The sequence below is a fragment of the Diabrotica undecimpunctata genome, chromosome 3 (genome assembly GCF_040954645.1).
Source record: "Diabrotica undecimpunctata isolate CICGRU chromosome 3, icDiaUnde3, whole genome shotgun sequence".
NCBI lineage: Eukaryota > Metazoa > Arthropoda > Insecta > Coleoptera > Chrysomelidae > Diabrotica > Diabrotica undecimpunctata.
This window is the reverse complement of record NC_092805.1, coordinates 77,863,876-77,890,989: the sequence shown is the minus strand read 5'-3', so window position 1 is coordinate 77,890,989 and position 27,114 is coordinate 77,863,876. Positions and strand designations below refer to the sequence as shown.

The window sequence follows — 27,114 nt, the reverse complement described above, 5'->3', positions numbered from 1 at the left end:
TATCGTTTATTAATATTTCATTCCCAGAAACCTTCTCTGATATTTTTTTTTGTATAAGTATTCCGTGGATTCCGTTTTAGTCCTTCTACTCTGATTTTTGTTTGTGTAGGCACCGCTCGCTTGGGTGTAAAGTATTCTATGATGATTCTTATTTTACATAATTGTAGGCTATGGTCGCTAACTACATCAGTGGAGTTGGGGCATCTTATGACAATTATTTTTAATAGATTTATACCTATGTTGGTTATAATATAATCTATCATAGATCTTTGTCCACGGGTGTTATTTAATGTATACTTGTGTTGGTCTTTCTGGTCAAAAATGTGCTGTTTATTCTAAGTTCGTTATGCGTGCATAAGTTTTTCATTAGTTCTCCATTTTTTTTTAACATTCTCATTATGTTTTTGCTTAATTCCGGGTATTACTTGATTGCCTATTCGAGCGTTAAAATCCCCCAATATTATCATCTTCCATCTGACTTGATCTACTACTTGTAGATTCTTTTTAGGTTTTTACGGCTTGTTATTTTCTGGACCGTATACTCCGATGACTACATTAATAATGATTTTTAAGAAAAAATATACATTAGATCAAATTATTTTTATTTCATTAACAAAAATCTGCTTGTTTACATGTGGCCTCTGGCGAATTTCCTTTGCTTACTACACTATTGTAAATGGTATTATATATGTCACGAACTCTTCCTTTACAGATACGTTTTGCAAGGGGTGGGGCAAGGTTACATGCAAGGTTACCTATTGCTGTAATTTGATCCTAAAAATAAAAATAATTAAAATAATAATAAAAATAGTGTCCTGCGTTTGTATGCTACTGTCTAGAATGGAATATAAATTCAGAAATGTAAAGTAACTTCCAGTTGTACTAGAATTTCCTTACTGTGTTATTGATATTAAATATTTACCAGTATAATACTTAACCATAGACTACAACCCCAGGTAGAGAAGATCATTGGAGAATATAGGCAGGATTTAGGTAAGGAAGATCAACCATCGCCCAATTATTCACGCTTCAGCAGGTCTTAAGCAAAGACTGGGAATATGACGTTTATAATATTTAAACAGGCATATGACTCAATAAACAGGACACACTTGATGCAACATACCAAGTGAATTTAAAATACTGTCCAATCTAGTTAGGCTCATTCGACTGGCGATGACGGACACAGTGGCAGATACAGATACACCATGACATAACACATTTCAAATAACACAAGGACTAAAATTGGATGATGGGCTGGCACCAACATTGTTTAATTTTGCACTAGAATATGTAGTTAGAAAAACATCGGAAAGTAGAAACAACACACTTATTAATAAATCAGTCCAACTGGTAGCATATGCAGATAACATAAATATCATGAGCAGAACCAGAGCAAAAGTGAGAATACGTATACGTTACATACATAAAAAGCAATTAACAGCTAAGCAACAAGGATATTTTGGATAATAAATGAACGTAAAATACGGTGATACCCTGTAATTTTCCGTGTCACCACCGAATTGCATGAATATATGGATTTAAGTTCTACTTATTGTCGACTCTAAACTCTAATTGTCCACTCTAATTTAAAAAATCGTATAATTATAAATTAAAGCGGGTAATAGATTTAAATCATATTTTAATGAATCAAATGAAATAAATATAATAAATTTTCCAAAAAAAAAGAGAAACTTTCATTCAAACAAAATACCCAGAAGATTATAAAAAATTTACCCATATCTGAAAAGATTATAAGTGAATAACCAAATTAGTGTGGATCATCTACCCATTAGTGAAATATATTAAGCGGAAACGGTTATCAGAGGACTTCCCCCAAATACAAAACCTAAAGAAATACAAATAGAACTAATACAGAAATATGAAATAAACACTATAAACATAAACAAACATGACGTCAAGGAAGGCTTAGAAAAAATACCTGCCAATGTTTATAATTACAGTGGAAAAAGAGGACATACTCAAGATCAAGAAAATTACCAACCAAGTAAAGGAGAGTGGTAACAGAATATCAAAGAAAGAGCTACGGAACAACTCAATGTTTTAATTGTTAGGACTTCCACAGCCCAGAAGCAAATTGTGTCAAATTCCAGCAAAGCAAAAAGCGTTAATTGCCAAGGGCAAACCTGGCAAGTTATAAGGGATGCCCAACGGTACCTGCTTGGGGAAGACTGAGACAGACAGTAATAGAAAACAGAATACAGCAAGCTAAAAGAAACAATGGACAATTGTACGTCTAAATCAAAAATCCATACAAAACCTAGCCACACATCCGACCATACTAATTAAAAAAAAAACAAAAAGGACTGACCATGATGCTAAAAAACGATCATAACACCGGTAAATGAAGTGATCAAAAAGCTAGGCAACACCCGAAGATAGACTCCTAAAACTCAGGCGGCATAAGAACAAATGTAAACGTGCTGGATGAACTGATAAAGATACATTAAATGGATGTCGTAGTATTACAAGAAACTTAATTAACTCATACCATCAACATCAAGTTTCCAGCATACGCCATCTACAGGAACAATTATAAAACAACAATAAAACTCCAGATGAGACAAGGTGGCATATGGATCACTTCAGCATACGTAAGGCCAATAGATCTTCTGAACAACGATCACCTGGGTGCGTTTCTGAACTAGAAGAACCGTTCATAATAATAGAAGTTCTAAACACCAGAGCTATGGAGTTACAAATAGAAACAGAAAATTATTAGGTAAATAATTATCTAGTGAATAACGAAGACACTATGGCATTTGGGACCATCGAACTAACCAACGTTCCAGAAAGTGCTCTAACAACCCATTTGGATATAGTAGTAGCTAAAAACCTGGGACTACAAACAGACATTCGAACCTTAAAGAAAGAAAACAAAGTGGTCTAACTTCAAACAACTAGTGATCATAAGAATTGAAAATGTTCCTACAATTTAAAATCGAAAAAAAATAGACCAAAAGGTCCTAGAGCTAAAAAACGTTATAAAAGAAGGAATAAGGAATAGCGCTATTAAAAAAGAATATAAAATTCACAGAAGAAGATTTAGAGATATTATACAAGAAATAAAAAAATGTTAAGAGAAAAAAACAGAGGCAAAAAGAAATAAGAAAGAACAAGAAATTAGGAAGATAAAAATAATGCAAACAGACTGAATGGACCATTTAAACAGGCACTAATAAAACATTAAAACCAAAAGTGGGACAATCACGTAAAAAAACTGGAAATTACAATGAAAAATCACGGAATCATTTCCTCTGTAGAAGAGAAAGCCGAGGTAATAAAAAGGACTCTTAAAAGTGAATGTACACTGAATTATCACCAAGACAAAGATTATTTATTAAAGAAGTGGAAGAAACAGAACTAGAAACGACCGAAGAAGAAGAAATAATAAATCCCACATCACCAAGAGAAATAAGTGAATTGATCAGAAAAAGTTTACCAAAAAGCACCTGTTTCAGACAAAATCACCAACAGAACCCTGAAGTGTATTTCTTAGAAAGCAATTGTATATCTGATAAACACAACAAACGTAATACTAAGATAAAGCCCATGTAATTATGATACGAAATCCAGGATACAACCACAAATTTTCTTAAAATTACAGACCGATTAGCTTATTTCAAGCAGTTGTCTTATAGTAGAGCGAGTAATCCAATCCAGACTCAAATCAGAGATAGACAGGCTAGGGTTATCCCAGAAGCACAATTCGGATTCTAAGCTCAATATTCCATCGAACTACATTTACTCAGACTTACAGAATACATAGCCGTTGGATTTATTGACAAGCAATATACAGGAGCTGCGTTCTTAGATGTAAGCAAAGCCTTCGACAGAGTATGGCATGAAACACTGACATACAAAATAGGAGATTATGTATACAGCGGGGCCATGGCGAAACTCATCCCCGTATCTAACCGACCGGAGATTCAGGGTCAGATGGGACCAGTTTTATCTGAGCACGGAATCCTGGAAGCTGAAGTACCACAGAGAGCAGTCTTGTCATCCCTCCTGTATAGTATATATACACAGCATACATTACAAGAAAACACGAAACACTAATCAGCCAATCACGGTAAAATATAGGAACCAGGACAAGGCTGTAAAAAATCTACAGACAGCATTGAAAATGATAGGAAATTGATCATCCAATCGAAAATAGCAATAAATCCAGAAAAGACCCAAGTAGCTATCTTCAAAAACAAAAGATATAACCCAGACGAACAGCTAACAGTGCAAGACAGACCCTTCGAATAGCAAAAAGAGGCTAAATACATAGGAGTAACAATGGACCAAGGTCTAACATTCACACCACATGTTAACGCGAGAGTCCAGAAAGTAGCAACGGCTAGAGCTGTAATAAGAGGACTCACAGAAAAAAGAAGCAAATTATTGATGAAAACAAAATTAAAACTAACAAACAGTATCATACTACCAATAATGACATATGCATCTCTTGTATGGGGACACACAAGTCACAGCAATAATAAGCGGATTTAAGCAGCACACAACAATTGCCTTATAGAAACTGCTAACCTGTCCAGATACGTCTTTGAACTATTCTGCAAGAGATTTTAAGGTATAATGTGTACCATAGATATAAACACAGAAGACGCAAACAGAAAACATTAGCAAAAATATAATGCAATCTAGATGATAATCGTAGCTCTATCTAAAGAAGAAAACGCGTTAACCTTTGACATGGCAGTGTATTTACCAATATAGATTTTATATGTTTCAGAGAGCCCTTAAAAAAACTCCTCCCAAAAATTTAATTAAATACTAACAAAAGGTCCAAGCCACAAAAAATACTAACAAAACCCAAAAAACGGGTAAGATGGGCCCACATTCTCATCACCGAACTGTGCGCGTAGCCCAGAGCGGAAATCAAGGCCCGAGAAAGCAATACAGATCAATGGTAAGTTATTAGAGATGGCGGGAATAGACCTGACTGCATTTTTCAGGATAGGATTTCGTGTAGGAGGCGCTTGAAAGTACTTTGCTAATAAGAGAGTTTCTATAGCGCATCAGAGAGCTATCGGAAGGGGGGAGAGTGGATGGTCTGGAGCATTGGGACGGGGTGAATTCCTGTTTACACAAGAGTTAATCCTTTTCGCTTTAATGAAATTTATTACCCTCGTGTCACACTTAAGGTTTGTGCAAGTCTCTGAGGCTGGGTTAAACTATTGCTTGCCGACCAAGGAGGATGGGCAAGATACTCATACTCAATACGCAGAACATAGTTAATAAAAAATACCAACACAGATAAGAACAAAGAGAGAATACAAAGAAAAATATTAGACTAACGACCGATATTGAAGCAGTAGCAAGCTTCACATATATAGGAGTCGAATTACATACAGAGGAAATGAGAAAAACAAAGGTTAAAAATTTCTTACTGACTCGTATATTTTGCTTCAAAATGATATATAAGAAGTCGAATTATATTGATTATTTAAATAATATTATTTTATCGATGCCAAACATAAGTAATGGATGCAAAAGCAAAGAGAGAATTAGTTTTTGAACAAAAAATTACAAGGAAAATCTTTAGATTAACGAAATTTGGTAGAGACATTTTGAAACAATCGTGACAGGGATCTAGAAACTTAACTTCAATGTACTGGTCATGTGATGACCATTTTTTATGGGTAGGCATGGGTAGGTATGGATAGGAAAAATCTGATCTATTTATTTTTTATAAACCCTTAAAACTTACATCACTTAGGCCAGACTTTAACACCTTAGCTGCTTGTTCCACAATTATTTTGCAGTCGCTACATTGTGACCCATTTGAAAATAAAACACCTGTAAGAAAATATTAAAACCTTAAATATTTAAAACCTGTCCAGAAAAAGGTATGTACCACTACACAAACTGCTATTAATTTATCATCATTCTTATGCATAGATATATTCTACATTTTTATAAATAAAGGTTTATTATTTAAGCTTTGACCATTATTATTTTAATTTTATTTTCTAACAGAAGTATTCAAGAAGTATTCGAATAGTATTTTTAATATAAACTACTTTTCACTGTTTATTGATATTTATTTTTATTTTATAATATGTAATAATGATACCACCATCATTTAGTTGCTAATTGACTATTAAGTTGGGTTTTAGATTTCACCGTCAGTAAAAACTAAGTAAATCTTTAAATTTAACTACGATTTTATTCCTTATGCCTTTATAGACACTGAAAATTTCATACGATATAAGCAAAAATAAAAGAAAATTTAGAGTTGAACAAGGGTGCGTTTTTCAGAAAATCGAATTTTTCTAATTGTCTGCAAGTTTTCGAAGGTAAAATTTTTCGTTTTTACGAAAACCGCTATGCTTTTTTTTTAAAGGTTTTTATGGTGAAAACTAACAAATTTTCATATGACATGAAGGAGAAAATCACAGATATTAACATTACATGTTTAGGTCATAATTATCACCCTTAGGACACCAGTAGTCCTTATGCAAAAATTTTTAAAAATATAATTAATACTCTATGGATATGTTAATTGGCATACGGAAAAATTTTTTTTAAAACACCAGATTTTCTTTATAAAAGAAAATTCAATTTTCACGCAAATTTCGCCAGCGTACTCTACAGTTTTCACACATTTTATTCACCTTGATTTTATCTTTCAGTACTCTCAAACACATAAGGGATAAAATTGTGGTTGAACTTCGTCGGAAATTCGACAGTCTAAGATGTTTGCAGTACATGGCATGTTACATTTTGACTTTTCCAAAATTCGTATACACTGTCCTCTGATCTTTAGCTCAATGAAATAAGTAAAAAATATATATTAAGGATATTTATATTATCCAGATATCCAATATGTTTTTTATTTATTTATGTATAAATAGACCAATAAAAACAAAACTTAAACTTATAATGAAGTAGAAACTTATTTTTGTAAATGGTATAAAATTTTTATTAAAATTTTTAAAAATTATACAAAATGGATTTATAAATTTTCAGAACGTTTTCGATCCTATCAGATCATCATAATGAGCTCTGGTGACCCTTAAATTGCATAATTTAAGTAACAAACATTATAATTATTAAGACACTAGGTCGATGATAAAGGATTGCATTTTTATGGGAACGTACAATGCCCCAGCTCAAAAAAGGGAAACCTTATACGCCCTGAGAAGTAACGGGTACACGTAAACTCAACACCAATTACCATAAATACCCTCGTACATAGTACAAACTCATCACCGCCATAAAAGTGGGGTTTTCAAAATAGACCCTAAGAGATTGGTAAACTGATCACTGGCCTACCTGCACCCCGGATCAGGTATAGGCCATAAAATCCCAGCAAACGGCTAGTTTTTGGTAATTTCACAGTATAATCCAAATCCAGATGTCTTAAATGCAACTGCAATTTATTGGTTTTTATTTGGGAATTCCACAAAATTCTATTGATAGCTACCTAAAATCATGCGAAAAGAAAAATTTATCTTCGTTTACCCTTGTTTCTTCAACATGGATAGTGAACTGCTAATTGATTACGTCTTGAGCCAACGCGAACAAAAAATAATGATTATTAATAATATCAAATTTCAATTGCGAAAGACTCTAAAAAAATCGAATTGCCTTTTGTGGACTTGTGCGACAAGTATGGGTGTAAGGATAAATGTTATATAACTGGTGAGTAGAAATTTTATACCGTTTTTGTTTAGTTGTTTCGCACTGGTTTTCGCGAATCATCCTGATCAAACAGAAAAAAATCAGCGTAATTAAGTTCTTTAACTTAACTGTATAAGATGTTTCTTGTAGGCAAGGCATAATATCACTTTGTTGCTGTAGATTACCTTTTCTGATATTACATTTTGAGATTTCTAATTAAATTGTTAAACTCCCACATTGTTATATATATATATATATATATATATATATATATATATATATATATATATATATATATATATATATATATATATATATATATATATTATATACAGGGTATCCAATTAAGTCGATTCTGATGATTGAAGTTCTAGATCAAATAAATTTTTTTTCATAAAGCTAAAAATAAAAATTTCCATATGGTACCGACTTAATTGGACTCCTTATATATATATATATATATATATATATATATATATATATATATATATATATATATATGAAAAAGCGATAAATCCTTGTAGTCAACGCTGATCAGTTAGACTTCAAAACATAACTATTTGTTAAGAAGTACTCTGTTTAGTCTACCAAGCTTTCGCAAATCTTTATTTGCATCATCAGGGTGCTACAATAAACAAAATTAGTATAAATTACAGAATAAAAATTATTTTGTATCTTACACTAATTGAGGTTAATTGTCATGATGTTTATAAAATGAAATGAACAACTCATCTGACTCCTACAAATAATGGCGAAAACTAACCAAAAAATGTAAAAAAATTGCTTTTAAAAGCACTCTAATTGTGGGATCTTTGTACAAGTCATTGAAAGATAAAGTACAGGAAACTGTACTTTATCTTTTATATCTAGCATTTTGCAATGATGCCATAAATGTACGTGCTTTGCACGTGTAAAAAATTAAGTTTCCTTCGACTTCAATGCACTAATAGCACACTCAAGTTTTTAGCTTTTCCTATTTTTTAGACATTTTATATTTACTTCCTCTCCAAAATTGTCTATTATTTTCAAGATAGTCAAATAACGCCAAAACAGTAAAACTTAGACCGAATATATGCTTAACAAATTATTTCGAGAATTCAATGAGGAATATAAAAATGCAATGAAAATCAAATAACGAAGTTGGGACTACTTCCGATATAAACAAAAATAGCAAATGTTGACAAATATTTTCATTTTAAAGTTCACTATCGAAATCCTATGTAACTAAATTTTTAGATCTCAAAACCATTTAGATTGGCAGATACGTCTAATAGGCCACACCGTGTGACATATTAATATCTCAGTTAAATTTTAAAGCAACTTGCTTAAAATAATTTCTGATTTTATTAAATTATTACATAAACGAAAAGTTTAACAGGTAAGAGGCAATTTTCGCATTAGAAACCAGGCAAAAATCCCAGTGATGAGTTTACCTATCTGCGGTGATGAGTTTACCAATCTCCAAAGGATGCCGGTGATCAGTTTACTATATCTCCGAGGGTCTACTAATTTTATGGGGGGCTATATAGTGATGAGTTCGTACACGTCCGAAGTAACAGCCAACTCTACCTCTCAGGGCGTGAGATCCCTTATGATAAATATTAATTAGTTGCTCCAAAAACAGAAAAATAGGGCAAAATAGTTAATTGTTTATGTTTTGTAAAAAGCAACCTACAACTTAGATCGATCCATCAATTAGTTTTAAAGTTATTATTTGTTATTATTTAAAAGTTATTTGCAATAATATATAGGTCAAAAAATAATATAATATATAATAATTTGCGGACCCTACATAAAAGATACAGAGTGGTACTACGAACGTCTATCTAAAAAAAAGTTAAAAAAAAATTTTTAGCTTATGAACATTTAAAATAAATTTTAAACTATTGCTGGTAGATGAAACCTTTTTTTTATAATTATGAAACATTAGAAAACATTTAGTAATATTATTTATAGAGGTAAATTATAAATAGATTTATAGTTTTAGTATAAAAGTTTTAAAAATAATAAAACTTAAAGATATCGACTGAAGTTGTTTAGAAATGATGATCAAAGGGGCTATATTATACCAATTTTTCTATGCAAATTTTTATGTTTTAAACAAAGTTGAGTATTAAAATTATTTCGATCTAATAAGAAATCTTTTTATTTAAAATAAACCAGTTTGATAGTAAAACCATTAACTTAGACAACTAGATATACGTATTTTATATTTTTTATTATTTTTCAAATAGACAGGGAAGTATATTGCAAAGTTGGGTTTAAATATTTAAGAATAAGTAGGTAAATTAAATTATATTAAATAATAAAATAAAAAAAAATAAAAAATGAATTAAAAATATAAATAAATCATAAAATGGTATCCTGAAATCAATTTTTCAACTTGATGGAAGAACAAGATAAACTCCAATACCAATACCCTACAATAATCGAAGTCAAGATCATGATGTGCAGTCCGCAGATGTGCAATCATCATCAGCTCAAATGTATGCACAAAAACAACAACCTTGTACATCATTACCTCCATTTTATGGTTCGTACAAGCAAGAAGCCCTATCTTTTTAACGAAAAATTCGACCTGTCCATTGTCTAATGTTACGCAGCCAGGACAGTTGTTTTCTTCCAGGACAAAGAGACTAACAAGTCATAAATCTATTAGCCCCAGGAAACAAACCAAAATCAGTGATTACTGGCTACAGAAACCGTTAGAGTTATAAAATAAATTCAGTGGTTTATCTGAAAAAGATGAAACGAACAATAAAAATGATGAAACAATCCTAAGCTGCCACCTGTAACCATATCTTCTTCTTTTGGTGCCTATTCGTTTCGAATATTGGCGATCATTCTGGCTATAATTATTTTATTAACTGATGCTTTAAATAGACTAGTTGTTGTGGACAACCATTTCCTCAGATTTTTTAATCATGATATTCTTCTTCTCCCAATTCCTCGCTTTTCGAATGCTTTGCCTTAAAGGATTATTTTCAGTAATCTGTATTTAGTGCCGTTTCTCATTATGTGTCCGAGATATTCTAACTTTCTCCTTTTAATCGTATACATCAGTTCTCTTTCTTTTCCCATTCGTAGTACAGTCTCGTTGGTTATCTTGAAGGCTTTAAGTTTTTTCTTCATCGCTCTAGTTTCCAGGAGTCAACTCCGTAGTATAATTCCGGAAAGATATAACATCGTAGGAGCCTTAATTTTATCTCCAGATTAAGGTTGTGGCTTTTAAAGAGTTTGACCATGTTGTTGAATACACTCCTAGCCTTCTCTATTATATATTTTACTTTTTGTGAGTGATTCCATTGTTCGTTTACTATTGTTCTCCAAGATAAGTAAACTGTTTTACTTGATCCACTGGTATATTCTTGATAAGCAGTTGGACGTCTCTAATTTTATTTTTGCTAATGACCATAATTTAGTTTTTCATATGTTTACTTGTAGTCCAGACCTTTCACTTACTTCATTTACTTTGTTTATTATCTGCTGCAAACTGTTTAAGCTGCAAAAATAATTTTGTCATCTGCATAGCGGATTTTGTTTAGGCGTTCTCCATTTAAAAGGATTTCATGTTCGCAATTTTCCAAGGCTTTACTAAATATTTCCTCTAAATATATGTTGAATAATATAGGTGAAAGTATATGTCCTTGTCTAACACCTCGCAGAATCTGGATCGCTTCCGTTGGTTCATCTCCAAGATTTGTTCTTATTGTGGCTGATTCTTCGTCTCATGACGCCGTCTCCTTTCGAAGGTTGGCGATCCAAATGGCAAAAGATTTCTACGGATAAGCGGTCGAACCATCTCCTCAGGTATTTCAGCCACGAGCTTTGGCGTCTTCCTACTGATCTTTTGCCCTGTACTTTTCCTTCCAATATAACTTTAAGTAATTCATATCTTTCGCCTCTCAACACATGACCCAAGTATTGCATTTTCCTCTCTTTGATTATTCTTAGTAATTCTTTTTGTTTACACATGCGACGAAGTACCTCCACATTAGTAACTCTTTGTACCCATGGAATTCTCAACATTCGTCTGTATATATACATCTCAAAGGCATCTTTCTTTTTTCTATTTCAGAGTCCATTGTCCAACTTTTACAGCCATACAGTAAGACAGAAAAAACGTAACATCTGATCATTGAGATTCTAAGCTGTAGACTAAGGTCTGAGTCTAGACCGAGTCTGAAGGACTAAGGACTGTGGCTGATTGGTTACAGTATAAATTTTGTATTTTACGCCGGTCTTTATCATCTATTGGAGCTTTTTTTAGAACATCCACCATTTTTTTGTGTTGAACTCTGTCAAATGCTTTTTGGTAGTCCACAAAGCAGGTGTAGATATCGCAAGTCCTATCTTTGCATCTTTGGAATAATACCTGTAGACTAAACAGTGCATCTCTCGTAACTACGCCTTTCATGAATCCAAACTGTGTGTCTTGTATTCTCTCTTCGCATAGCTTGTATATTCTGCGATGTATAATTTTAAGAAAAAGTTTCAGTGTCTTTCTCATTAGACTTATTAGAATATATTCTCCACACTTTTTCGCTCCCTGTTTCTTTGGTAACGTAATAAATTCCGAAACTAGCCAATCTTTTGGAATATTGCCTATGTCATAGATATTATTGAAGATTTTACATAGTATCTTTAAAGATTCATCATCAAGAAGTTTAAGAAATTCTCTGGAGCTCTCCCTTATTTTAGTGATATTATGACTGCTCTTATTTCTGCCACTAGTATAGGTGGTCCTGTTTCCATAGGTATTGGGGACTGGTATAAAAAATCTCATCAAAAAATAAATTTTGTATGTAATTTTTCCAAGTATTATATATCCGAGTATTATCAATATTCTCTTTGACCACGATTACCTCTCCGTTGTCATTAATAAGTTTACTTGCTCTTCTGTTTTTACATTTTTCTGTAATTTATCTTACCTTTTCATGCACGTTGAAGTCATCATATTTACTTTGTAGAATTTCGATTTCTTGGAAATTTTTCTCCAGCTCATTCTGTTTGGCTTCTCTGATCTTTCTCTATATATCTCGTTGTAATTTTTTATACATAGAGTTATTGTTCTTGTTTTTTCCTTCTTTCTTGTATCAGCTGCAGAATCTCTGTTGCTATCCATGTCTTATTCTTACCTTCTTCGTTCTTCATAAAATTGTCTTTAATGTCGTCTATCGTTTTATTAAGAAATTCTATCTTTTCTTATTCTATCTAAATAAAAGTATAAAATAATTAGGAGAGCTTAAGGTTTATTTTTTGGTGAGCAGAACGCTTTTGTATTATTTGTATTTTTTTGTTTATTGTTATTTTTTTGGGTCTTTTTTACCACGTCTTTAGGGTATTACGTGGATATCTCGTTCTTTATAAGTATTCTGGGTTTCCCTGTATCCATTAAGCTGTTCTCTGAGCCGTCTATGTACCATCCTCACGTTTGAATCATATGTAGCAAAATACTGGGGTGTGTAGGAGGAGAGATGTATAAGAAGAGTGGTCTATATCTATGGGATAAAATTGATAGAAGTAAAATAGATAACAATTAAGGAAAGAAGTAATAAAAAATATTGAACGGAATGTGGCTAGGCTAGCAATGTAGGCAAGAGAATGACCACTAGAAACTCAAGGATGGATACGGCCAATTTGCATGCCTTTTAAAGACAGTAAATCAGGAAAATATGTATGATGGATAGAAAAGAAGATATGAAAAATAAATAGATATAATGAAAATTAACAAAGAAAACAAATTGAGGGCGCCAGAAGAGGGATAATACTCTAAAAAGAGTAACAGTCACTCTTCCAGGTATCGTATACTGCTAATATAATTAAAGTTGATGTAATAAACAAAAATGCTGTAAATGTAAAAAGGTAAGGAAATATTAATAAAAAAAATTATATGCAAAAACAAATTCAAGTTTATTAAATATAACTTTTAGATTTTGACAATCTCTAAGTTACCAAAAAGTATATGAAAATTTCACAACATAATATTTTAAAAAATGTTGAAAACAACTATAATAAAAAGTGGAAAATTACACAGAATAACTCTGATATAGAGTGTACAACCTACATCTAGGTTAAAAAACAACCTTAAACAAAAAATAATGCTAACGTTGGAAGAACGTATAGCCAAGTAAATATATCAAACTTACCTACAATATGACCAACAATATTGTTAAACAACTCTAAATGCACATACAAACAAAATAATATATATAAATGGGAACAAGCCAAGTTGAACAATTGAAACGGTCTATTATCCTGAAGGGATAATAACCGGAGTTAATAACACAAGATGAAATCTAAAAATTAGTTAAGTAGACAAATAATGAAATAATTAAAGTTAATAATGAAATAATTACAGTTAATAAAGAAATAAATGGTTAATACAAAAAACAATGGAAGATAATCTCTGGGTAGAATTTGAGCTCAAACTTACCAATACCTTACACCAAGGGGAGTTATATTAATTAATATATATATGTTATAAAAAAAAACCTATAACTGGTGAAACAAGATATATATATATATATATATATATATATATATATATATATATATATAGTTCTGAAGTAAAAACCAACTGTCCTCCTAGGTGAAACAGTTGTCTGGAAGGATACTCCCGAATGGCTTCGGTGTCCCAGCGAAGTCCTCCTTGAGGTCCGAAATTAGCACGGAGCTGGTGCTAATTGGCTCAGTTCCGATGATGACTGTCCTGCCCTATCTCTAGGTGCAGGCTGGAGAAAAAAAAAAGGATGGAGTAGACAATACCCCCTGTGGCTTGTCCCAATGACCCTGATTCTAATAGAGTTGAAGTGGTACTCTCCCTCGGATGTTCTGAGGGAAATTTATAATTCCATGGTAGGTGGCTGAAAACAATTCCCCGTTACTTCTAATCTCAATATTGATAAAAAAGAAATCAAAGAAGAAGTGAGAAAAGTTTCTTTCAGCATAAGAAACCGGAGCAAAAAGATAATTATGGTAGATAAAAAAACCATCCAATCGGATGTAGCGTGACCTTGCTTCACATAGAGTAAAAATATAATGGCCTTGGACAAAATACTATATTAAAATATGAAATAATGAATCTGAATAATAGGATATAGATAAAATACTCTAATGTTTATAATATAAAAAATTATTATTTACCAGATAGCTAATCAATTCCGTGCTAGAAATCTCACTTCACCTCCCGAGTTTGCGAAAACACCGTCAATTAAATCGTTATGGTATACTTAGAATATTTAACTTCTTGAAGTGAAGGAAATTCTATGCATTAATTGGATTTTCTTTCGCTAACTGCCACCGTTGTGTACCACTTCAAACTATAGATCAAAAGTGATTTTTAATTCACAGTTAATTAACCAAGAAGAGCCATTTTTCCACTTCCCCTCATCTCCTGTCATCTCTCTTGTCAGCAATGGTACCAAATTAGAACAGAGTGACAACTTAAATTATTAACAATACACACTTAATGGGCAAATGAACACTTAAAGTTAGGCAACCCATACTACATCTCTGAATTTATTTTTAATATAAATTGTTTATTATTTTAATTTAAATTGTAATAAAAGTAACGACTGTTACATTCCCCTACTAGTCGGGAAAAAAAATTTTAATCAAAAAAATTTTTTTTTGTTCCTAAAATTAAAAGTATCAATAACTAAGTGTACTGGCCTAACATTCCACGTTGATCCGTAAGTTTACACAAAAAAAAATAACCACGAACTAACGATCACGGGAAAAAAAAAAGAATGGTCATGGCGCCAGACACCACAAACTCAGATGACTCGAAAGTCGAATCAAAATCTCAATCGACAATATGCTTAAAAGCCAAATATTAACTAAATATACCAACTAAATTCTTGCTGACAAATAAATGTCGAATTGGGCACTAAATCCAAAATTGAACTATCCATGGACATCAGATCTATAAGACTAAGTATATCCAAGGACGAACAACCAGGCAAATGTATGAGCCAATTCCCAATATCTCACCCGGAGATATACTAAACTAAGATCAAAGAAATCATAAACTAAATAGGTTAAGAATTGAACACTTAATCCAAAATTGAACTAACAATGGACACCAGATTCATAGTAATATATCCAGAGAAGAACAATCAGGAAGATTTATGGAGCAATTCTCACCAAACCAAATAACACAAATAGTAATCTAAATCGTAAACATACCAAAGTATATCAAAGACGTAATAACCAAAATAAATGTGAAATAGGACGCTTAATCCAAAGTCAGACTATCAATGGACACCAGATTCATAAAAACATATCCAAAGAAGAACGACCAGGAAGATTTATGGACCCATTCACACCAATACTAAATCTCAAAACTAAATGAGGTCTACGTACACCCACATTTGGTGATACGAACCTACATAACCAAATAAACCAAATAAGTGAGGAATCAGACACTGAATCCAAAATCGGACTATCGATGGACACCAGATTTATAAATAGAGCATATCCAAAGAAGAACGATCAGGAAAGGGCCAATTCTCACTAATGCTAATAAATAAATTAGCTCTTACCCTCATCCGGTAATATGAGCCAATACCAACTAAGTAATTACAATAAAGCAAAATTTCCTAAAGTGTGAAGCAGCATTGTCACACTTATTCAGACTAAGTAATGTAATATGTAACTGAACTAAACCAAAGATAAAGATAAATACCTAAAGTCTAAAATGGACTAAAGGAATTCAGAGGCTAAATAAATTTTGAGTGTGCTGGTATTCGCATGTAGCTACAACAGATGTATGAGAATAACCAGACACCGATAGAATCCCAATAGAAATCCTAAGAAAATATAAGTGGTGGACTTTTCCTATAATACCATTACTAACGATAGAAAAAAAAATATGTCGAGAACAAGCAACCAATTTTGAACAAAACTGTAGATTTATAACAAGTTCTCGCAGCATGGAATTATCCGGGAATAGTCCTAAATCTAAACAGCAATTTATGCATAAGGAAAGAAGTGGGATTACACTAAGAGAACAACTCATTTGTCTAAACTCTTAAATAATGAAAATGACTAACTTGACATGTGTAGGGATAGTTAAAGAAAAAAAACATAACCTGAAGTAAGATAACTAATATGAACTAATTAAACTTCCCTATCAAGTTGTGAAAAGGTAACTGGAATATTTGGACAATCACACAAGAATGGTTAGGACATGTCGCGAGCATTTCCTGACCAGAAATATTATGAGGCATAAACATCTGCCTACTCTGCAATAAACACATATAGTACGAACCTAATTGAGCAGCAGTGATCAGTTGCTGAGCAACAATCTCGAACCCACGTATTCACTAAAGCTGAGTATTCACAGATTCATTGACAGAAAATTCAGAAGAATAAATAAGAAGAAATAAGAAGGACGCCGGCCATCCTTACCTACTTCAAAATTCCAAACTAATTCCAGAACCATCCTGTATATGGAATCAGGACATAAATTATTGTAGAGTATTTAAGATTTTCGTGACAAGTGAGAATAAAGCAGACCAAAGATAAAAAAAAATCACAACATCTTTCCAAATTGGCAAATATTGAACAAATATATCAAAACAAATACCAAGGAATCAAAAAATATCAAAAATATAACACACAATATATGATCCAGTAGTGTAACAACATAGTTCCATAGTTCCTTATCAGTAATAGGATTAACTATAAGTATAAATCTAAATATGTAAATATATACTAAACAACCCTCGTATCATAAGAGGTTAAAAGGAGTAATTCTCCTGGGAAAATTAGTACTTAAGAATATTAATTCATTATAAAGTGCATCATTTATAATACAAAAAAAATGGATAAGTCATACATACTAATTATCTAATAAGTTATAGAAGTCATTAACCAATGCCAAAAGATACAAAAAATAGCGGTGTACCTACGTTATCTGGTGATTAAGAAAATCTTAGACTAAAATGCAAAATATAATCACAATAAGCTAAAGACAAACAGAGAAAGAGATTAGCTTAAACGAAAGTGTTAAGTTAGTCTTCTTCTGAGGATGAAGAACTAACCTCGTCGATGGTGTTATCAGGCAGTAAATCCTTTACATGAAATTGACCAATTCGTTTGTTGGACGAATTGTCCCTTAATTCATATACCAAAGGAGATATTACCCTTACAACCGTACACGGAATGTATTTCTGGCAAAATTTTGCCGAAATAGCATCACCTTGACTTGATTTTACAAAGTTTCTCTTTAAAACTCTATCGCCAACAAAGAATCGCAAATCTAAAGTATTTGATTGGTTATAAATATTATATGGTACAACCATAGACATATCATCATCATCGACAAACCTAAAAGTTGATACTGATAATGGAACTATTTCACTACTGTAATCATTAGAATTGTGTTTAACTCTACTGGGTAAAGAAGAATTGGTAGTTGACCATCTGTGATCACTTAAAACAGGCGGATTCAACGTTTCATGATTAGTAGTTAATTTCGGGACTGATTTGTGAAAAAAAAATGTGGCCAAGTTATTAGCAACACACCACCAAGATCAAAATAGCCAGCAAAAATAATATATATATAATCAAATAAATACCTTAGTTATCTTACTAAAATACTCAAAATAATTTCTAGTTATATGTAAATTATAACTATTCTAAACCAAATATTAATATATATGCAACAATTTATAGTACCTATAAGTATAATACTGTTGGCTGTAGGAATTAAAGTTTATATAATATACGATATAAGTATGTGTAGGTAAGTAAGTAAATATAAGTTCTCAATAAAAATACAAAATTCAACCTAGAATGTAAGTTGTACTACTATAACCTATCACTGAGGCCTCAAAATATTAATAACTAATAAATCTAATAAATAAAACAAATAAATCAATACAGCAGTATAAGTATACCTGTTTAGTATTAATAAAAAATTTAAAGATGGAATAAATCAGCAATAATATGAGTAAAAAAAAAGAAAAAGCAAAAATACAAAAACTCAAGTAAGAAAAAAAAAGAAATCAGCTAAAAGCTACTGTCTTAAAACCAAAAACTTGGAAAAGGCCCCACGTTGGGCGCCAATGTAGCAAAATACTGGGGTGTGTAGGAGGAGAGATGTATAAGAAGAGTGGTCTATATCTATGGGATAAAATTGATAGAAGTAAAATAGATAACAATTAAGGAAAGAAGTAATAAAAAATATTGAACGGAATGTGGCTAGGCTAGCAATGTAGGCAAGAGAATGACCACTAGAAACTCAAGGATGGATACGGCCAATTTGCATGCCTTTTAAAGACAGTAAATCAGGAAAATATGTATGATGGATAGAAAAGAAGATATGAAAAATAAATAGATATAATGAAAATTAACAAAGAAAACAAATTGAGGGCGCCAGAAGAGGGATAATACTCTAAAAAGAGTAACAGTCACTCTTCCAGGTATCGTATACTGCTAATATAATTAAAGTTGATGTAATAAACAAAAATGCTGTAAATGTAAAAAGGTAAGGAAATATTAATAAAAAAAATTATATGCAAAAACAAATTCAAGTTTATTAAATATAACTTTTAGATTTTGACAATCTCTAAGTTACCAAAAAGTATATGAAAATTTCACAACATAATATTTTAAAAAATGTTGAAAACAACTATAATAAAAAGTGGAAAATTACACAGAATAACTCTGATATAGAGTGTACAACCTACATCTAGGTTAAAAAACAACCTTAAACAAAAAATAATGCTAACGTTGGAAGAACGTATAGCCAAGTAAATATATCAAACTTACCTACAATATGACCAACAATATTGTTAAACAACTCTAAATGCACATACAAACAAAATAATATATATAAATGGGAACAAGCCAAGTTGAACAATTGAAACGGTCTATTATCCTGAAGGGATAATAACCGGAGTTAATAACACAAGATGAAATCTAAAAATTAGTTAAGTAGACAAATAATGAAATAATTAAAGTTAATAATGAAATAATTACAGTTAATAAAGAAATAAATGGTTAATACAAAAAACAATGGAAGATAATCTCTGGGTAGAATTTGAGCTCAAACTTACCAATACCTTACACCAAGGGGAGTTATATTAATTAATATATATATGTTATAAAAAAAAACCTATAACTGGTGAAACAAGATATATATATATATATATATAGTTCTGAAGTAAAAACCAACTGTCCTCCTAGGTGAAACAGTTGTCTGGAAGGATACTCCCGAATGGCTTCGGTGTCCCAGCGAAGTCCTCCTTGAGGTCCGAAATTAGCACGGAGCTGGTGCTAATTGGCTCAGTTCCGATGATGACTGTCCTGCCCTATCTCTAGGTGCAGGCTGGAGAAAAAAAAAAGGATGGAGTAGACAATACCCCCTGTGGCTTGTCCCAATGACCCTGATTCTAATAGAGTTGAAGTGGTACTCTCCCTCGGATGTTCTGAGGGAAATTTATAATTCCATGGTAGGTGGCTGAAAACAATTCCCCGTTACTTCTAATCTCAATATTGATAAAAAAGAAATCAAAGAAGAAGTGAGAAAAGTTTCTTTCAGCATAAGAAACCGGAGCAAAAAGATAATTATGGTAGATAAAAAAACCATCCAATCGGATGTAGCGTGACCTTGCTTCACATAGAGTAAAAATATAATGGCCTTGGACAAAATACTATATTAAAATATGAAATAATGAATCTGAATAATAGGATATAGATAAAATACTCTAATGTTTATAATATAAAAAATTATTATTTACCAGATAGCTAATCAATTCCGTGCTAGAAATCTCACTTCACCTCCCGAGTTTGCGAAAACACCGTCAATTAAATCGTTATGGTATACTTAGAATATTTAACTTCTTGAAGTGAAGGAAATTCTATGCATTAATTGGATTTTCTTTCGCTAACTGCCACCGTTGTGTACCACTTCAAACTATAGATCAAAAGTGATTTTTAATTCACAGTTAATTAACCAAGAAGAGCCATTTTTCCACTTCCCCTCATCTCCTGTCATCTCTCTTGTCAGCAATGGTACCAAATTAGAACAGAGTGACAACTTAAATTATTAACAATACACACTTAATGGGCAAATGAACACTTAAAGTTAGGCAACCCATACTACATCTCTGAATTTATTTTTAATATAAATTGTTTATTATTTTAATTTAAATTGTAATAAAAGTAACGACTGTTACACATAGTCTGTCAACTATCTTAGTATTGTTAAAGATATCATATTAACGTTTTTATATCATCATTCTTAATATTGTCGTTTGTTGAGTGTCCCTAAATAGGTACCTTAACGATACTTATCTAGGTAGATTCGGTACTTCTTTAATAAAAATATTTTGTGTGACCCCATGCCGCTGAGGCATATGTAAGTGTTAGTAGAATTATATTATTAGCCATTTTAATCTTAGTTTTGAATCTGAGCTTGCTTTGTCGTCCTATTAATGACGAGAGTTGACTTCCAAGGATCTTCCATGTTCGGTGAATGCTAGCTTTTTGTCTAGCGTAATGCCAAGGTATTTTGTATTATGTGCCCATTCACTTGGAATATTGAACAGGGTTAGTACTCTATAAGGTTGCCCTTTTCTTTTTTGTACATGACGACCTGTATTTTGTCCCTGTTAACCGCTATTTTTCAGTTAATATACCAGGATTTTATACGGTATAGTGCCGTTTGTAAGTATCTTGTTGTCAGGTGGGCATTGGTACTGCTGGCAGCATATAGGCTTAGCATTGATCTCTGTGTTGTTGGAGTATCCGCTGTGGAGATGGTGTATAGGTATGGCGACAACACCGCTCCTTGCGGTAATCCGGCCACCATGGTTCCAACTTCGATAGGGTTAGCCCTATCCGAACTCTAAAACTTCTGTTGAGCACAACAGAATAACATATTGATCAGAATCTTCTTCTTAGTCGTTAACCTGATGCAGGTATCGTGATATCAGAATATTGATCAAAATATTAAGATATAAATATATCCAGAAAAAGGGGTACCACTTCGAAATAATCAAGTTAACTTTCTGAGAGTAATGTTAAGAAACAAAAATAAGGAAAAACTAGAAATACCGAAACTATCAGGCTAAATGTAGCAAGACTGTTGAAACCGTATTAAGATTATATTAAAGTAAACACAATCTGATAAATTAAAGAAAAGTTATCTCATCGACATAAATTCTCTGGCACGTGGATTTTCAATAAATTACATATTGAAGAATAAAGAGATAGGAACAAAAAATACTTAAATAAATAAATAAATAAATAAAAGCAGATATCTAACAAATGAAAACAAATAACGAAGTTATTACAATATATGGTTATAACGAAGTTATTACAACCTTAAGGTCATGGGCGTTTTATAGGCAATGCGTTTTTCTATGTAAACAATTGCTAAGTATAAGACTTGGTTTGGATTTTTTTCAATTAACTGTTTAATAGTAGATATGCAACCGAATGCGCATATTTTTTTTAACTCAGATTGTGCTTCTTATCGATTTTTTATCTTTAGTTCCATCTGTTTTCTAATATTTGTTTATAGGCTTAGAAATACCCATAGGTATTAGTATTCCGTTGTAAATTTTTCACTCTACATTGTTCGACTTCTTTATGTTTACATCAATATTCTGGTCTTCTAATGTTAGAAATTTTTTCTTCAGTCCAATGTTTGTTTAAATGAAGCTATTTGGAATGTTTATTCCTTAAATACTTTAATTTTATTACATTGCTGATGTACATGTCACATGCTCAGCTGAATATTCCCGTTCTAAAATTTATATGACATAATATTAATTGAAAAATAAATTTAAACTAAAATTTGAACCTTTAATTTTGTAAGGTTCGTCCATCCGTTTGTCCTTCGGTCCTTGTTAGATAAGTGCATCTAAAACGGGAACAGATATGGAAAAACTCATTCGGATTACAAATCTAGGTTACAGATGCAGCTAGAAGTTATAAATAAAAATCCAGAGAACCACCCAGAAAAACGTGCGATGGAATGAGAGCGCAGAGCCTAAACAAAGAGAAAAGGTTAGCAACGGTTCCGAGAAAACTGAATATAACATTCACTCGTAATTTTGAAATAGCTTATTAATTAACCAATGAAAAAATGGGTCTGAATAATATGCAATATTTATTCCAATCCTGGCATGTCAGTGAAAACTTTTTGTCGAAAATGTTGATTCTTTCTACGAAATCTCATATACATTTAGATATAGACCTAAAAATCTTGTAAAAATTTTATTCTGATTTTATGTATTTATTATGTAATATGTATAAAAGCACTAATATTTATGGTTAAATATACGTACTTCAAGTGGGTATAGGATTCTGTTAACATCACCGCTTTTGATGGAGTTCACTTACTTTCATCAGAATCCTCATTAAGTAGCTCTATATTGGACACGCTACTTATGTCGGTCCATAAAGTATTCATCCAATACAATATGCCTGGAAATGAAGTAAGTGGGCAATTTGGACAATTTATACTCAATATAATGGAGTATTTCAACAATGGAAAAGAAAATAATGGGCCGGTATTATCTTTTTAATGTGAGCAAGAATAATTTGCGGATACCTTGAAAATTATACTACAACTAAAGTAGGTATGTGATTTATGGAATACAAGTAAAAGGACATTACAGACGATAAAAACGATTAAAAACTAAATAACAGATAAAATTAAAACAATCAAATATGTATGGTATTACTTGGAAAAACCTGACCTTCCACTTAATAATAAATACCAGATGAAATATCGACTAAAATGCCTATTATATGTAGTATATTAGTAAATTTACTAATGTTTGTATTTTGAGAACGATTTCCGAAGTGGAAATTGAAACGTCAATAAACGTATTTTAACCTTTAATTGTGACTTATTCCCATTTAAATAGTAATTTACCCCTTGAAGGAACCCGTTCGGGTCCTACAATTCATTGTAGCGGGATATAGAATTCGTGTAACAGGACTCATTCCACACCACTCCAATGCTCCAAGTCATTCATTTCCCTTCTATAACAATCTGACGCACGATAGGACCACACTATTAACCAAATTATTTATATGTGGTAGTCCTGGGTACAAGAATTTCAGCATGCTTCCCTAACAGATCAATTCAGGCTAACGTGAGGTACTTTATTCCTCCTATCTTCTTGTGACAACCGCAAATTTAAAATTGCTTGCTTGGGCCTTAAGTCTCCACTTTGGGCTGCACCTAGTTAGGTGAATTGGTGCTCGAGGGATTGGGCCCTTCCTGCTTGGGGTTTTTGTTAATTGTTTATTGGCTTATATTAGTTTTTGTTAGTATTTTTTTTTAATTTTTTTGTTGGCTAAAGCCGTTTTCTATGTATTTTATAGTTTTTTGAAGAATGTCTGAAAAAAAAAAATATTTTTATTAATGAGCCTACATAGTGATTGTGGATATCTAAGTTGATAGAGCTACGAAGTCACCTCTGATTTTAGATATTTGCGTTTATGCCAGTATCTGCTAGTGGAATGTTTGTGCTTCCATCGATGGAACGCATCAACCTCATTATTTTTTTTAAATATTGGACTTGGATCGTTTTTCAGTTCTGTGAATTTTATCCTGCCTTTTTCTATCATCATGTCGGTCACTCTGACTTGTTGAATTTTTCTAAACAGAAAACGTTCAGTGACTGGATACATTGATTGCTTCTCTTAGGATGCTATTGTGGGTCGCTTGTATTCTCTTCTTATTTGTTTTGCAGACCTATCATCATTCGAGAGATGCGTATGCTAATATAAGCAGTATGATGCTATTTATCAGTCTTATTTTAGTAAAAAAAGAGGTAAAAAGAAATAAATTAGACTTACTCATAATCAATTTAATTTTACTACCCAAGACGACCGGTTTCGCTTTCTAAAATTTGCAAAGCATCATCAGGACAGTGGTACAAAGTAAATTAAATGCTAAAATTATAAAAGCCCATATTAGGGGGCTGTCTTATAAGGATATAGATCAAAAAAAGGTTTTAGTAATTATGCCAATATTACATGTCTGTGTTTATTAATATGCATAAAATTGCTTTAGAAGACAAAGTAACAACCCACAAATTGGTAAGAGAAAAAAGTCTGTTGAATTGTAATAAATTAGAAATAAACAAAATACTACTTACATTCCGGTACAAGAGTTTTTATATAGTGATTGGTGATACATAGTTCAAACTATCCCGTATTACTAATAATGAGTGATCTTCGGTCAATGTTGTAACTCTCTGACATTTTAGGAGGAAGTTTCTTGAGGGGAGGGATGTTAACAGATGATATAGGAGTAAGGTATATGTTATTGTTTGTTGAAAGAAAATGTGATGTTTTATATTATTTAAATTATTAAAGTAACAACAATGTTGTCTACCAGAGGGAGAGTACCAGAGGGAGAGGTCCTGTCACCACTAATGTATACAAATAATACTGACAATGTTCCAGTAATACCAGTAATACTCAGCTTTTATACCGACGACACAGCGATAGCGGCCAAGCACAAACATGTAGACATTGCAGTAAAGAACCTACAAACAGCGTTGGACAACAACGGAATTTCTTACTTTAGTTTTTATTCTTACTTTGCTGTTTCTGCCTGCGATTTTATGCTCTTGCCATATTTGCTTTTTGTAGTGTGGCGTCCACATGTTTTTTGCAAGTCTCTGATCCATTGATTAAGATATTAAGCATCACTTTTCCATTCAATGGAATTATTTTGCACCGTCAGTTGTTCTTCTGGGTGTTGATGTCTTTTTTTAAACAGCACCGCTTTCGTTTTCTCGGGGTTAATGGCGATTTTTCATTATATGTTCCATTCTTCAATGTTGTCCAACGCTGTTTGTAGGTTCTTTACTGCAATGTCTACATGTTTGTGCTTGGTCGCTATCGCTGTGTCGTCGGTATAAAAGCTGAGTAATGTTCCAGGTATTACTGGAACATTGGCAGTGTTATTTGTATACATTAGTGGTGACAGGACCTCTCCCTCTGGTACTCCAGTCTCCGGAATTCCTGGCTATTGGAACGCTGAACTCCGGTTACCCAAGTTAGAAGAGATTGGTATTGTCATGGCCCCACTGTATTTATGGCTCCTTATTTTTTATGCTAACTATTTGTGCTGTTTTTACAAAAGATTTGCTTGTCAAGGAAGGGTGCTCCTGTGTATGGTCTATCGTTAAAACCGGCTGCTATCTACTCTGTTAATATGAGTACTTGTAGCTTATTGCAGTGATATGGTTTGTTATGTTTATTAGGTAATCTGATCAGGACCAGGTGCTTTCCTTTAGAATCTGTTTTTTATTAATTAATTTATTTCCTCTGAATATGTTGAAGGAATGACTTCATTTGGTTCCTTGGGCCTTTATTGTTGTTCTACGACTTCTTCTATGAAGTTGATGTCTTCGTCTGGGTGATAATTTAGTATGCACTCTCGCTCTATATTCCTCCTCATCACCTTGCCTTTTTCCTTAATGAAGTTGACAATTCCATTTCAAATATTTTACAAATTTGAGCCTTATTCCTCCATCACTTAAACGCAATTGTCCCAATTTCGGCTACGGTGTTGTTGTAATGGCGTTTTTACCTTTCTACATATCCAATGTGTCCTATTTTTGTCTACCTGGTTTCTTGTCTTTCTAGCTCTCTTTTTGGCTCTATTCTTTTTCCTTATTATTATATTATTCTTTATTTGCCGGTATATATTCCAATGCTCACAACTCTTTTGTAGTTGGTCCACTTTGTTTTTATTTGTCCTTTTTTCCGTGGTTCTTTTCTTTCTTGTTCCTTTTTCTGGTAGTATGGAGTTGTGGTCTGCTTTCTTTGTTTGGTGTTTGGATTTCTCTTTAAAGTCCTAGGTTACCAGCAACTACAATATCCATATAGGTGGGTAGTCCATTTCTTGAGCAATTTGTTATCTCGGTAGGCCACATTACCATGATATCATCGTTGTTTTTGAGGATCTCGCATTTTGGTCTTCTATAATTATTGACGGTTCAGCTATACGTAGAAACGCCTTTAAATCGTCTTTAAGCAGTGGATCCTGTGGTTTTACGTAGGCAGAGGATATCCTAGTGTCTTCTTGCCTTATTTGCACTTTAATTGTCGCTGCTTTTATACTATTTAGGTGTTGTGTTGTGTTGGATTATTGTGTGGATTATCTTTTTCCTGATCTTCTTGTGTTGTCGATCCTGTAGATATCGTAGTCAGGAAACTTTAGGTTTATGATGTTCGGTAGGTTATTTTCCCATATTGCTACGATCTCCATTTCGTACTTGTTAACCAGTTTGTGCAGTGTATTTTGGTTTATATTATGCCGCCTGGATTCCAGGAGCCTCTCCTCAAATATACAATTTTAGTGACCAGTTCTTTCACTGTATTTTCTAGCCCGTCCTGGTATTTTTTTGGATATCAAAATGGTGTTGTTCTCCGTTTCTTGTATCCTTCGCAGTCTGTGCGCATGATGTC

At 32.4% G+C, this 27,114-nt stretch overlaps 1 long non-coding RNA gene across 1 annotated transcript in view; it reads right to left on the bottom strand.

Annotated features, from left to right (window-relative positions):
• Positions 1-591: 591 nt before the first annotated feature.
• Positions 592-27,114, bottom strand: part of LOC140435660 (uncharacterized) — a 72,365-nt gene continuing 45,842 nt past the window's right edge. The window contains exons 2-3 of the long non-coding RNA XR_011950221.1: positions 5,738-5,826; positions 592-774 (exon numbers count right to left, since the gene is read on the bottom strand). This is a non-coding gene — a long non-coding RNA (uncharacterized lncRNA). The remainder of the gene's footprint in view (positions 775-5,737; positions 5,827-27,114) is intronic.